The 13,108-nt window shown below is 31.9% G+C and overlaps 1 pseudogene; it reads right to left on the reverse strand.

Moving 5' to 3' along the window:
• Positions 1–2,792: 2,792 nt before the first annotated feature.
• LOC114732415 (polyphenol oxidase, chloroplastic-like) overlaps positions 2,793–13,108 on the reverse strand; it is a 36,540-nt pseudogene continuing 26,224 nt past the window's right edge.

The raw sequence follows: 13,108 nt of genomic DNA on the forward strand, positions 1-13,108 counted from the left end.
TCAAGGATAAGGTAGCATTAATTGTCTTTAAAAATCAATTAATCATAATTAAATCAAAACATGACAATTTTGCCCCTATAAAATAATAATTCAAAATAAAACAAAATAAATCAATTAAGGCAAAAAAGGGACCAATTAAGCTGACAAAACTCATATAAAAGATACCAAAATATATAAAAATAATTGAGTTTGTCAAAACCCTCATGTAACCTAATGCCTAATTGGGCTTTTCTCCTTCCAATTTTTTGGTTCTGCCATATACATTTGCATAACATGTTCTGGCATATATTTCTTTATTTAAATATATATTCCCTTTTTAGCTATATATATGTGGAGAGAGAAGGAGAGAGGGATATAGATATTATACCCAAACAGTTTATATCGAGAAGGAAAAGAATATGGAAAGAAAATATAAATGAAACAACGCAATTTCGATAATAATTTATCTCACGCTGTGAAATATACGAGAAAACATGTTTTGTTACTCCTCCGGTCCTTAATATAGGATCCAATTCTTGAGTTGATTTTGGTCTTAAATATAAGACCCATTTCTTATATTTATTAATTTTCTCTAAATTACCCCTATGGATACTCTCTCAACCATGATCAAGTAGAAGAGGGAGAGGGGTATTAAGAAAGATGATTATGGTGTTTTAGGAAAAATGTGTCACTTTTCTTAAAATTAACTAACTTAACTAATTTTCTTAATCTAATCAAATTAGTTAAATGGGTCTTACATTAAGGACCGGAGGAGTATTATATATAACATGTATGCTAAACACATGAACAACTATTCTTCTTCTTCTTCTTGGCCACGATGGAAGGTTGTTTAATTCGCTTGGTCAATGAAATAATAGGTATATAATTGGTCAACATATATGTACACTGCATCCTATACTTGATATGAGAGATAGATAACTAATTTAATTTGAAGATATTAAAAAGATTAGTTAACTTAGTTATTTGTAATAAATATGTATTAAAATTATCCCTTATCTTACGTTTGTTATGACGGAATTGGAGGGAAAGAGAGGGGAGAAAAATTTTTAATGAACAAGATTTAAAAAATTATAGAAATGCGGTTATAAAATTTTAATAAAAATAAGATGTAAGATAAAAGAGTAAAAAAAATTAATTAGAAGTTTTTAATCCCACTTCTTCTTTTTTTTTTAAAATCAAACTCATTAAAAAAATTTCTCCTTTTCCCTCCCCTCCATTTTCCCCATAGCAAACAGACTCTTAGTGGGAATTTATTATAATCAATAAAGATATTTTTAAAAAATATAAACTCGAAAAACAAAATAAATTGAAATATTATATTCATAACTAAATTTAATTTTTTAACTAAATTTTATATTAAATATAGGAGGTTCTATATTATATGAAAATACTTCACAATTACATCATCACTAGACACTAGCTAACTTGCATGTGACTCAGCGCATATCCAACGGTTTTATAGTTTTGTTTCCGGCGTCTTTCATAAAAAAAATAGAATAATGGGATGAGCGCATTGCTTCTAAAAATGTTTTCTCTTTTGACCAAAACTTCTGAAAAAGTTACAACCACAAGCATTTGCAATCACCTAATTTGTGTTGTGCTATATATAAGTCCTATATAATATAACAAGTAATATATATTACAATTATATATGTACATAAACATTTCGTTAACCATTTTCATTTAAATTCATGATACATATAATTTTAGGTTATTATTAAAATGAGTCTTATATATTTCTGAAAACTTATGAATGAGGATAATGTCTTAATAAATGAACTTCATCTTAGATTTGGTAAAACTATAACTAGCTAGTTAGAGACCCACAATACGTGGGAAAACAGTATAACTTATAAAAGAAAACAAATTAAAGAATTAAAGAACAAAACAATAGTGTCCATTATATGCTATCATTGCCTCAGAGATTATTTTTTAAAAAACATATTCATAGGAATTCGATCAATGAAATTAAAGGACCAAGACATTTGGTAGAACAAGTAGTTTGTGGGTATAGCTTAACTCTCTCATATACGCAGTAATTCATATTATTGGCGGTTTGGCATAAACAGTAGACTCTCATACCTTAAGTATGTAATTAGGGGTATATAATGATTTATGAAAAAATCATATTTTAAATTAATTATATATATAGGGATTCAAAAGAGGAATTGATTTTTAGATGATAGCCTTTAAGAAAAGAAAGTAGATTTAGAGTAGTTTTAAAGTAATTTTAAAATAATTCGTTTAGTAATAATTGATAGATACTTACGTGTATGATCTTTGTGAATTAAAGTCTCATTAAGAACTTATGTTTGCATGTTTGGATGGGGATAACTCGTTTATCATTGTATGTAAGCTGAAGAGTAATAGATAATTTTGAATTTTCTTTCATATATTTGTAAACTATGTATAATGTACTATTGTTCACTATCTTACAATAATGGTGCTAGTGGTAATCGCGCATTCTAATTTCTATGATAGGGCTATTCATCATGGAGTTTTTTTTCTTCTCCTGTCCCAGCTTGTTTCCAATCTGTTCCTTGGTGAGATTGATAAAATTAGAATGATATAAATAAATTGGTTTCAATTGGTAGGGTTAATAAATTATAAAGAAAATAGTTTATCCGGTTCTAAATATGAGGTTGATTTTATAATTCTGTGTTTGATCCTAAATATAATGTCATAATCGCTCTTGCCTCCCAACTAATTTTCTTTTCTCTTATTCTTTTATTTATTGAGGAATTTTCACCTCCACACATTGGACTAATGTCATTAAATATAATGTGCTCCTATTCGCTCATCCCCTTCCCCTCGTGACCCTATCATAAAGATATCACGTCTCATCTTGCGTGAACATGACAAATTATACATCTTGAAGTTTAATGATTTTAGCTGCAAAAAAATAAGGTAGCCAAAATAAACAACTAATGAAGAAAATCACTCGAAGCCACCATGAAAGATCACCAAATTAACTTCTGAGAAATCTTAGTCTTCAATAAGCTCGATCTTGATGCCTCTGATTGTGACTCGCCCTTTCCCATACCTCGGAACCAAAGTCACACGAACACTATCATCGTCCTCGGCTTCTAAATCCTCCAATAAATCACTCAACCCCAACCTTAAATTTGTAATAATCTTCTTGTTCTTGTGCTTGTGCGTGTGAGGCACGCTCACAAAACTTCCTGCGAACTCTGAGTTATCTGGCCTTATAACCTTATCATCTTCGTCATTAATGAACACATCAAACTTCACTGCTTCGTTTCTCTCAAAGTCAATCCCTTCAATCACCAACACCTCCTCCTTCTCTTCCTTCTCCTTCTTGCTCCTTCCCTTCTTCGGCCTCTTCACATCTGTACTCACTGTAGACTCCAGAACGACAGGGAACTTGACAGATTTTGAAGAAGTCTCAGCAGCTTGTGCAGCTCCAACACCAAAAAGTTGAGGAACTAGGGCTACCTTTTGAGCTTTCGAAGACCTGCGACGAGGTGTGGGCTTTGATTTCAGCCATGGAAGTTCGACGTCTTGATAGAAGTACCCCAGTTTTCTTGTGTCGAGGCAATCTTTGACTTTGACGCGTACGAGGTTCTTGTTCTCGTCGTAGAAGAGGAAGCCGGAGTTCAACCAGTCTGGGTCGGAGATGTCTCTTCTCTTGCCTCCTAGGGTTTTCCATATGCTCCACATTCTGTCGACGTTGGAATGATGGCCGAAGAAAATGGGGTCTCTGCCAGCTGAGTAAAAGGTTCCCATGTCTTCGTAGTTAGGCTGGGTGTTGTCGCCCGTCCATAAGTGGACCGGACCGTGAGGGATGTTCTCGATAGAGCCGGCGCCGGGGTCCGGCTCATCTCCGGCTCGGTAGGCACTTCCGAAGAATAGTCTGTGTATTAAAATAGAGATAAGCATGAGAAATATGAAAAATATAGTACTCTTCCTGTTCTTAATATAAGACCCATTTAACTAATTTGATTAGATTAAGGAAGTTAGGTAAGTTAGTTAATTATAAGAAATGTGACACATTTTTCCTAAAATATCATAATCATCTTTCTTAATACCTCCTTTTCTTTTTCTACTTGATTATGATTGAGGAAGTATCTATAAGAATAATTTAGAGAAAATTGATAAATATGATAAATGGGTCTTATATTTAGGATCAAAACCAACTCAACAATTAGATCCTATATTAAGGATCGGAGGAGTATTGGGAAAGAGAACAGAGACCTTTCATATATACCAAACAAGGGCGTTGAAAATCAAAACCATTGGATGCAGGAGTGGGCGCACGTATTTAGAAGAAAACTGTAATTTTTTTTTGTGTGACAGAAAACTTTAATTTTTAAAGTATTCACTTCAAGCCTTCGATACAGTGACCCACCATACTTTTTAGAACATTATTTATTCAATTAGTGGGCACAGTGGTGATTTTTTCTTATATGGACTGATTTATTATTCCAATAAGAGGGCAATATTGATTATCTCTATTTCACCGCTATTTGTATAATTAAATGTATTAAGAGAAGAGTTAGTATATAATACATTAATACATTTAAGCGATTTTAGAGTTAAATGACCAAAGCTGTATTTTCTAAAGTTAAAAGACCTAGTCAAAACTTCATAAAATTAAAGAAACAAATGCATACTTTTAACCAAAAGATTATATTAATAATACATGCATTGTTATAATTGAAAAAGGTTTTCCAAATTTTAAATTACTGAAAGTTTATTTATGATCAACTTTACCCAACACATTACATGACTGCTGGATGGATTAAGCTTATTTTTTATGGGGTATGAATGAGATAAAAATTCACGAATTATACTTATACTAGGTCGGTCCCCAACAATTTCACCTAATATAATAAGACCTTGGGATTCCCTGGCAAGGCCATGATACTAAAGGCTAAACCTTCAGGAGAGTAGCGAGAACCCCAAACCAAATGGGGTATACCAGTTTCGTTCATTTGAGTTGACTACTTGATTTCAAAATATCCTCTATTTAACACTTTTGTTAAATGTAAAAAATATGTTTAGCATGATTGAAGTATTTTTATTTAAAAAGTAAATAAATTGGACTAAAGTCAACTAGGTGAGATCGACGCATATATTTTGAAACGTTTGAAAAATTAAATTAAATTTTACGTACATAAGTGAGAAAACTTACGTTGGAGTTTTAGCGTTGGAGACCATTTGCCTATACATGATGGTGAGATTACTGGAGATGACGCTACGACCGTTGTTACTGTTCTGAGACGTGGAACTGTCGTCGTCGATGTTAAAGTCAAGGTCCGTGATTGCGGGAGGTTGGTGTTTCGCACTACGAAGAGCATCATACAGAGACGACGCATAATCTGTGTAAATAGCCGGAATCTGCATTCCGGGGGGAGAATCCCAATTCCAGAACGGCAACGAAAAACTGGGATCTCCGATCAGGCTCCCTAAGATTCTCTCGTGGAAATAAAGGTACCAACGATGAAAGGGAAAGAAAAGCCAAGAATTATGGACTTGGAGATCGAGGTCAGGGAACCCTGCTTGGTGATACGCACCGTCGCAGTATGCGCAGTGAACGTTAGCTTGTTGTGTGAAGCTACGTGGGTCATCGGAAGGTAAAGCTTTCATGAGCTCAATGGCTTTCTTGTACTTTGCTAATTGGTCGGCGGTGACCAAGTGAGCCGCCGATCTAACCCTAAGGGGGGTTTAGAGGGTGGAAACTTGAAGTCTATGATTTTTGAGGAAACTGGCGGGCAACAATTGGTTGGTTCAACGCCAGATGGTAGATCCGGCGGGCCACAGGTGGTTAGGTCCGGTGGGGACACCGGAGCAGCGAAGGCAAAAGGGTTGGCGGCGGCAGCACCGTAAAGCCCTCCAATGGCGCCAAGGACAACATTTCTCCGATTAGCTAGAACATGAAATAGTTGTTGATCTTCTTGGGAGATATTTTTAGGGTTTTCAGAGTCACTATGCATGGCTTTGCATGAGAATTTGGAAACATGATAACGTTTTGGTTTGGCATTTCTGGAGGATCGTGGCTGAGAGAATGAGGACAAAAAGGAAAGAGACGACGATGAGATAGAGGCCATGTTTTGGTAAGTTGGTTTGAGAGATAAGTTAAAAGTGGTGGTATCGAAGGCTTTTATAGTGAGATTGAGAAGACCATTCCAAATTAAAAAGATAGAGGTACAGAGATTTAGGGGGTGTTTGGCAAAACCAAAACCTAGGTTTCAGAATCACTTTTCCGCAAAACGAGATAACCTCCTCCACATATTTACTTCGTAATCCGTAAAAGCATTTCTGAAACCATGGTTTGGTTTCTATCCAAACACTTAGAAGACTTTCTATTCTGAGAGTTTTCGTAGTGGTGATGACATCAAACAAGAAATTTGTTTGAAAGCCTTTAATTTTGACATTTCAGAGCTGCATTTATTGCGAGCATAACTTGCTAATAAATGAACTATTATGCATCTGATTAACCCCCCCCCCCCAATTTAATAATCGAAAATGTCTCCAGTTACTCTAAATTTTCTTCAATGACCAGCTGCCTTTATTGGACAATTCATAATTTTCATTTTACAAATTTCGATTTTTCTTTGGTATTTAAAGCAGAGAGTTCTCTGTCCAAAAAAAAAAAAAAGAAGCGGATAATTCTGTTTGCATTATAACTAATTCTAGAGGAGGTAATCTTTCTCAGTTTCTTGCGTACGAAACTTGATTACTGTTTCTTTCGTTTCTTTGTGACATACTTCCTCCTTTCTTTATTGAAAAATACCTCTAGTTACTTTATTATAAAAAAATACGTCTAATTATTCACCTCGCCATGGGGAAAAAAAATTATCTTCACCCATATTTAAAACTATGTATTATGTATTCAACAAGATAAAAGTTATATATGGATAAAAAAAAGCCGCTTCAGACTTTATTAAATAAACACAATCTTAACAAAAAAACATAACCAATACTCATGACTTATAGTGAGGATCATTTATTTCTTTATAGAATACGCCCTCATGAAAAAAAAACTGATGCGAAAAAGCTATATTTTCAATTTTTAAAATATTGTCATGTGCTTAGACGAAGTTATACATGAATGATATCAAAGAGGAAATTTGTTTGAAAGCCTTTAATTTTGACATTTCAGAGCTGCATTTATTGCGAATATAACTTGCTAATTAATATAAATGAACTATTGTGCATATGATTAATTCTCCAGAATTTAATAAGCGAAAATGTTTCCACTTCTCTAAATTTTCTTCAATGACTAGCTGCTTTTATCGGACAATTTGTCATCTTACAAATTTCGATTTTTTTTTTTTTGGTATTTGAAGTAGACAATTCTCAGTCCAGAAGAAGAAAAAGAAGACAGTTCCGTTTGTATTATAACTAATTCTCGAGGGGGTAGTTTTTCTCCGTTTCCTGCGTATGAAACTTGATTACTGTTTCTTTCGTTTCTTTGTGACATACTTCCTCCCTTCTTTATTGTAAAATATGTCTAATTATTTACCTCACCATGACCAATAAAACTTTAATTGTCCAAATGTAGAAAAAATTATATTCACTCATATTTAAAACTATGTATTATATATATATTCAACTAGAGAAAAGTTATATATGGATAAAAAATTGCTTCAGGCTTCACTAAATAAAGACACTCTTAAAAAAATATAATCACTACCCATGACAAGGATCATTTATTTCTATATAGAATACGCCCACATGATAAAAACTGATGCGAGAAAAGCTATCTTTTCAGTTTTTAAAATATTGCCATGTGCTTATACAAAGTTATACATGAATAAGTTTATCTGGGTGGAGAATGATAATTTTTTTTTTGGGAAGAAAATTACATCGTATGGCTCGTAATTTGATAAACGAAAAGCTCCATAGTCATAAGAATTGCAATCAATTTTTTTGGAGACACAGGGTTGAGGGTGTATATAGTTTGATAACAAAGAAAATCATTTTATGGTTACCTATATTTTTCTTCAATTATTAATTTGATACTTTTACCTTTTTATCTCTTGATTAAATCTTTTAAATTTGTTCTGTTAGCACCATCAATCACAGTAACTTTGATTCATTAACAGTACTTTGAGCTCCTATACAAGAGCTAATAGTGTCAATACTACAAAATTAAAGAATTTAATTAAAAAAATGCACAGGTACTAAATTAAAATTTGAAAGAATATATGTAGATACTTATAAAATGGGTTCCCTTTCATCATATTTTTGTCTTTTGAATGTAATTACTACATATATTTCATATTCTTTAAGCTAAGTTTTTAAATATATTTTCTTTACATGAAATTGTTGTCATACTCTACACCGCTACCTCTTACCAAGAACATGAAAAGAGCGGAAAAATAAATACTCTCTCCCATCTTAATGCAAAAGTTATATAATTCAGCATTAGTTTTTAACATCCTTAATCCCATTTTACTATTCTGGTTGCAGTTAGTAAGTTGGGATTTTAGAAAAATGTTTTATAACAATTCGAGGTGGCTCGATTGTTGGATTAAAAGCTTAATTATAATTCTAAATTCATTGTTTTAACTTCCGTGTATTTTGGAGTGAGGATTACCTGTGTTGTTGAATTGGAGAATTGATTATTATCATTATTTATTCATGTGTTTATCTTCATTTCTTTTATCATCATTCATTTTAATCATTTTTATATAAGAAATAAAAAAGTATTTTAATTTCAATTTAATTCATGGCATTTAGTTAGCAATTCATAAAAACCAAAAATTCTTTTTATAGTTTAGATTACTTGTATTTATTTATTAGAATTTAATTTCATTTTTGGGTCTTCAAAATGAATATGACCCGGATTATACACTATATTGTGTTAATTTGGTTAATTTTTGGAGTAACCCAAGGCGACAAATTAAGGGCTTTACTTCACTACCTCTTACCAAGAGCATGAAAAGAGCCGGAAAGATAAATACTTTCTCCCATCCTAATGCAAAAGTTATATAATTAATTTGTAGATATTAAAAAAATTAGTTAAACTGATTATTTGCAATAAATTTACATTGACTTAAAAACAAAAAAACTCTCTTGGATTACTATTCCTATAGATAAAACTCCCTTCAATAATGTACTTAGTATGGATGGTTTGAAAAAATTTATAAATTTGAGAAGTAAAGTGAATTAAGGTTTTATACTTAAGAGTAAGATAAATCTTTTGACTAACTCATATATTTACAATTGGAGAGGCTATTAGACTATTTCGTAATAAAAATTTTTTAGAAATCCAATTGGCCAAAAGAGAATTCATTGCCTATGGGACTAGCACATCAAAAAAGTCAATTGGGAAAACGAAACGTCAATAATAAAAATCACAAACGCAAGTTTACATTCAATTCATTATTGAAAGAAATATTCCCTCAATTTAAAAATTATACTAACTTTTTAACGTTTTAACATATAGATTATGAAATGTAATTAATACCAAGTCTTTAATATGAAAACCTGTTTGACTTTTATTTTAATTCTAAATATAAGATTCCAATCCACTTTATCTCTCATATCTATTCTTTTTTTTTTTCTAAGGTAGTCATTGTAATAATAATCGTTTTAACCAATGTACTTCTCTGGTCTTATTTATAGAGTAAAGAGAAAAGGTATTTTTTGGTCCTATTTATAGGGTATTAAGAGAAATTTTTTATATAGATGTACAATTTTACCCTTTATTTATTATTGTGTTGACTTTATTTACATGAAGTATAATGTATATCAAATATAGATAAAGTTGGAAAGTTGTTGAATTTTAAATGAGACTTAACGAAGTTTAAGGTTTTTCTTGGCTGTATGAAACACGCTAGAAGTGATTTATAAATAGGACCAGAGGAGTACTTAATTAGTAAATACTCCTCTGGTCCTATTTATAAGGAACTTCCAGTATGTTTCACACAGACCAAAAAAAATATTAAACTTCATTAACTCTCATTTAAAATTCAACAACTTTCCAACTTTATCCCTATTTAATATACATTATACTTCATGTAAACAAAGTTAATATAATAATAAATGAGGGGTAAAATTATACATTTATACAAAAAATTTCTCTTAGTACCCTATAAATAGGACCTAAAAAAGTTTTCTCTCTCTACCTGTAAATAAGACTAGAGGAGTATATTTTAGCATAGACGGAATATATTTATTACAAATAACTAACTTAACTAATTTTTTTAATTTACTCAAATTAGTTAAATAGTTTTTATATTGAGTACTGAAGGTAATACATTGCCAAGATATTGATCACTTTGTCAACATTTTTCTCAATTGACATTTTCGCATTTATCATTTAGGTAAAGGGGTAACGGGAAAATTGCTAGTAATAAATACTGCTTTGAACTTCTGAAAAGATGTAAAAAAAAAAAATGAAACAAAAGTTTTCTTCTTAAAGCACTTATAGTATTACTATTCTGGCTCTAAATATAAAACTTATTTTGTAGTGTCAATTACACTATAAAATAGATTTTATATTTAGAACTAGATGAATATATAAAACAGATGGAGTGCGTTAGCTTAAGCTTAAGCATGTTTCTAACCGACATTAATTAATTGCAAATTTCAACTAACAACAGTAACAATAAAACAAAACTTTATAATCTTACAGCTCATCATATTATTATTTTATTTGTATATATAAATACGTATATTAAGTAACTGGCACAGCTAGAATAGAAAATGATTAATAATTTATTTTCCTAAAATTTTCGGTTTAAATGTGAAGACATTAACGTTGAGTTTTATACAATACACAGCTTTTTTTTTTTTTAGGCCAGCGTACTATACACATCATATGTATTTAGATAATTGGTGATATTAATATAAAGTTGCAATTAAAAATACAGAGATTAGTCTTAAGCTCAAAGTGACTTGAAAATACTCTTATTTATACCCAAAATTTTTTTTTAGAATACTCTTAGTTTTGAAAGAAAAATTTGCTGGCAAAAAAAAAAAGAAAAATTAATTATTTCCGTATCATACAGCGGTGTTTTCAAAATAAAGATTTTTTTTAATATATCTGCATCAAATCAAAACGGTTGTGGTTTTTCCTCTTGGAATTAAGAATTAAGAAATATTTATAATATCACATGGGGCTAGCCTAAGAAATAAAAATCGGATGACTTGGGTAAAGATTCAAGTCAGAATACTTTCTATATAAAAAAAACGGGTTAAGGTACAATTTTAACAATTAAATTTTACGTCAAGAGTATTTGGCACCATTTAATTTTGAAGGGTGCAAAATTAGACATAATCATTTAAAAAGAGAGCAATTTCACTCCTCCCGTTAAAAATTGTAAACGGCCGTTTGTTTTCCTTAAGATGGGTCCCACTTTTTTCACTTATTTCTTCTCTCTCCTCATTAGTCATCTTCCTCTCCGTCATTTTTTCCTCAAACTTGCTCTCCAGTTGACAGGTGTCTTGTTACCCTCCCTAAGATTCTCAAACTCTCTCTCCCATTAACCCATATTCAATTCCGGTCTCTCATCTCCCCTTATCTACTTCTGCCTCTCATCTTTCTTTCCCTGTTACTCTTCAACAAGTGAGCATCTTGAATCTACAAGCAATGAGTAAGAGTTTTTCGGCGGTTAAGTTCGACAAGCTCATGACGGTTGAGTGACATTGATAATCTCCCACTGGATGTATAGACAGCTACTTCTTTTAGCGTAGAACTAGAGAGGTGTGTGGAGCCACTCTCTAAGATTGGGTTGTAGAGAAGCTCTAAAAGGTCCTTCGTTGAGGGGAAGAAGGAGGACGTAGGGATGATCATAATTCTCAAGCATCATCATTTGGGTTTGATTCTTCACATTGCTTCGTTTAGTTTGACTCGCTGGGTGCTTCGTAACTTGAATTTGAAAATGCTTATAAACATAATCCCACTAAGTTTCCCATGGGAACCACGTGGCGGTGGTTGTGGGCTGGTTGGCGTCGAAGCAAATGAAGCAATCAATGCTAGTAACATCATTGGTTTGGGTTGCGGTAGTATTTGGTGGGACTTGGGTGAGAATTGGATGGCCATCGGTGAGGAAGGTTGATGCTTGGAGCTTTATGGAGGATGATGAAGTTTTATGGTAGAGGCCTGTTTTTTTGTGCTCGCCTGAGAAAGTAGCCAAAGGGAAACCAAGAGTGTTGTTGGCAATCGTCTCTAGTGAAGCAGAGATAACAATGAGATGGATAGGAGAGAAAGCAAGAGTTAATTCTAACATGTCAAGAAAAAGGACGAGGAACTGAAGAGTGATATTATTAAAATAATATGAGATGATGAGAGAAAGAGGAGAGATAAAATTTTTACGGGAGTGATACTCCCTCCGTTCTTTATTATAAAAGACAAATAATTAAATTACGTTGATAAAAAAAAGTTAAAATTAGTTAAGCACAATTAACATGTAAAAAGTATAATATTTTTCCTAACAATGCCCCCATTAATAAGGAGAGAGAGTATGAGAGAGAACAATTAAATTATTAAAAGACAGAGAAGTGGAAGGGAGAGAGAGTATGAGTTGGAGACAAAATAAATAGGGGTAAAATAGGAAATCAATACAAAAAAATAGAGACAACTTTTAAGTGTCTCTTATATATGGGAACATGTCATAAGCATCAAATGTCTCTTATAATAAAGAACGGAGGGAGCATGTCATTAGAGAGTAGAGAGCATTCTGACATATAACAAAATTAAAAAAATAAAAAAAAAATGAAGTGAAAGAAGACTGACCAAGAGAGAGAACAGAGTGACAACTAATGGGACCCACATTGAGGAAAAGAAACGGCCGTTGCTGCATTTTAACGGGAGTGCTTAAGTTGCTCTCTATTTGAATAATTATGTCTAATTTTGCACCCTTTAAAATTAAATGGTGCTAGATGCTCTTGACGCAAAACTTAATTGTTAAAATTGCACTTTAACCCAAAAAAAAAACAAGAGAAATATAGATGATACTGTTAAAAAGGGACATTATACATCTTAAAATTGAGTCATGCATATAAAAAGAAATGGAGTGATTAACTTAACAGATCCCCCTTTTTTTTAAAAAAATCTTGATAAGTATGTGTTTTAGTTTAATCAGTTACTTATCTAAGCCAGTTGTAGATCTAATACATAGCGTAAAATATA

Source organism: Neltuma alba, unplaced genomic scaffold (genome assembly GCF_004799145.2).
Source record: "Neltuma alba isolate B1F8T4 unplaced genomic scaffold, ASM479914v2 tig00012910_pilon, whole genome shotgun sequence".
In the NCBI taxonomy this organism is placed as follows: domain Eukaryota; kingdom Viridiplantae; phylum Streptophyta; class Magnoliopsida; order Fabales; family Fabaceae; genus Neltuma; species Neltuma alba.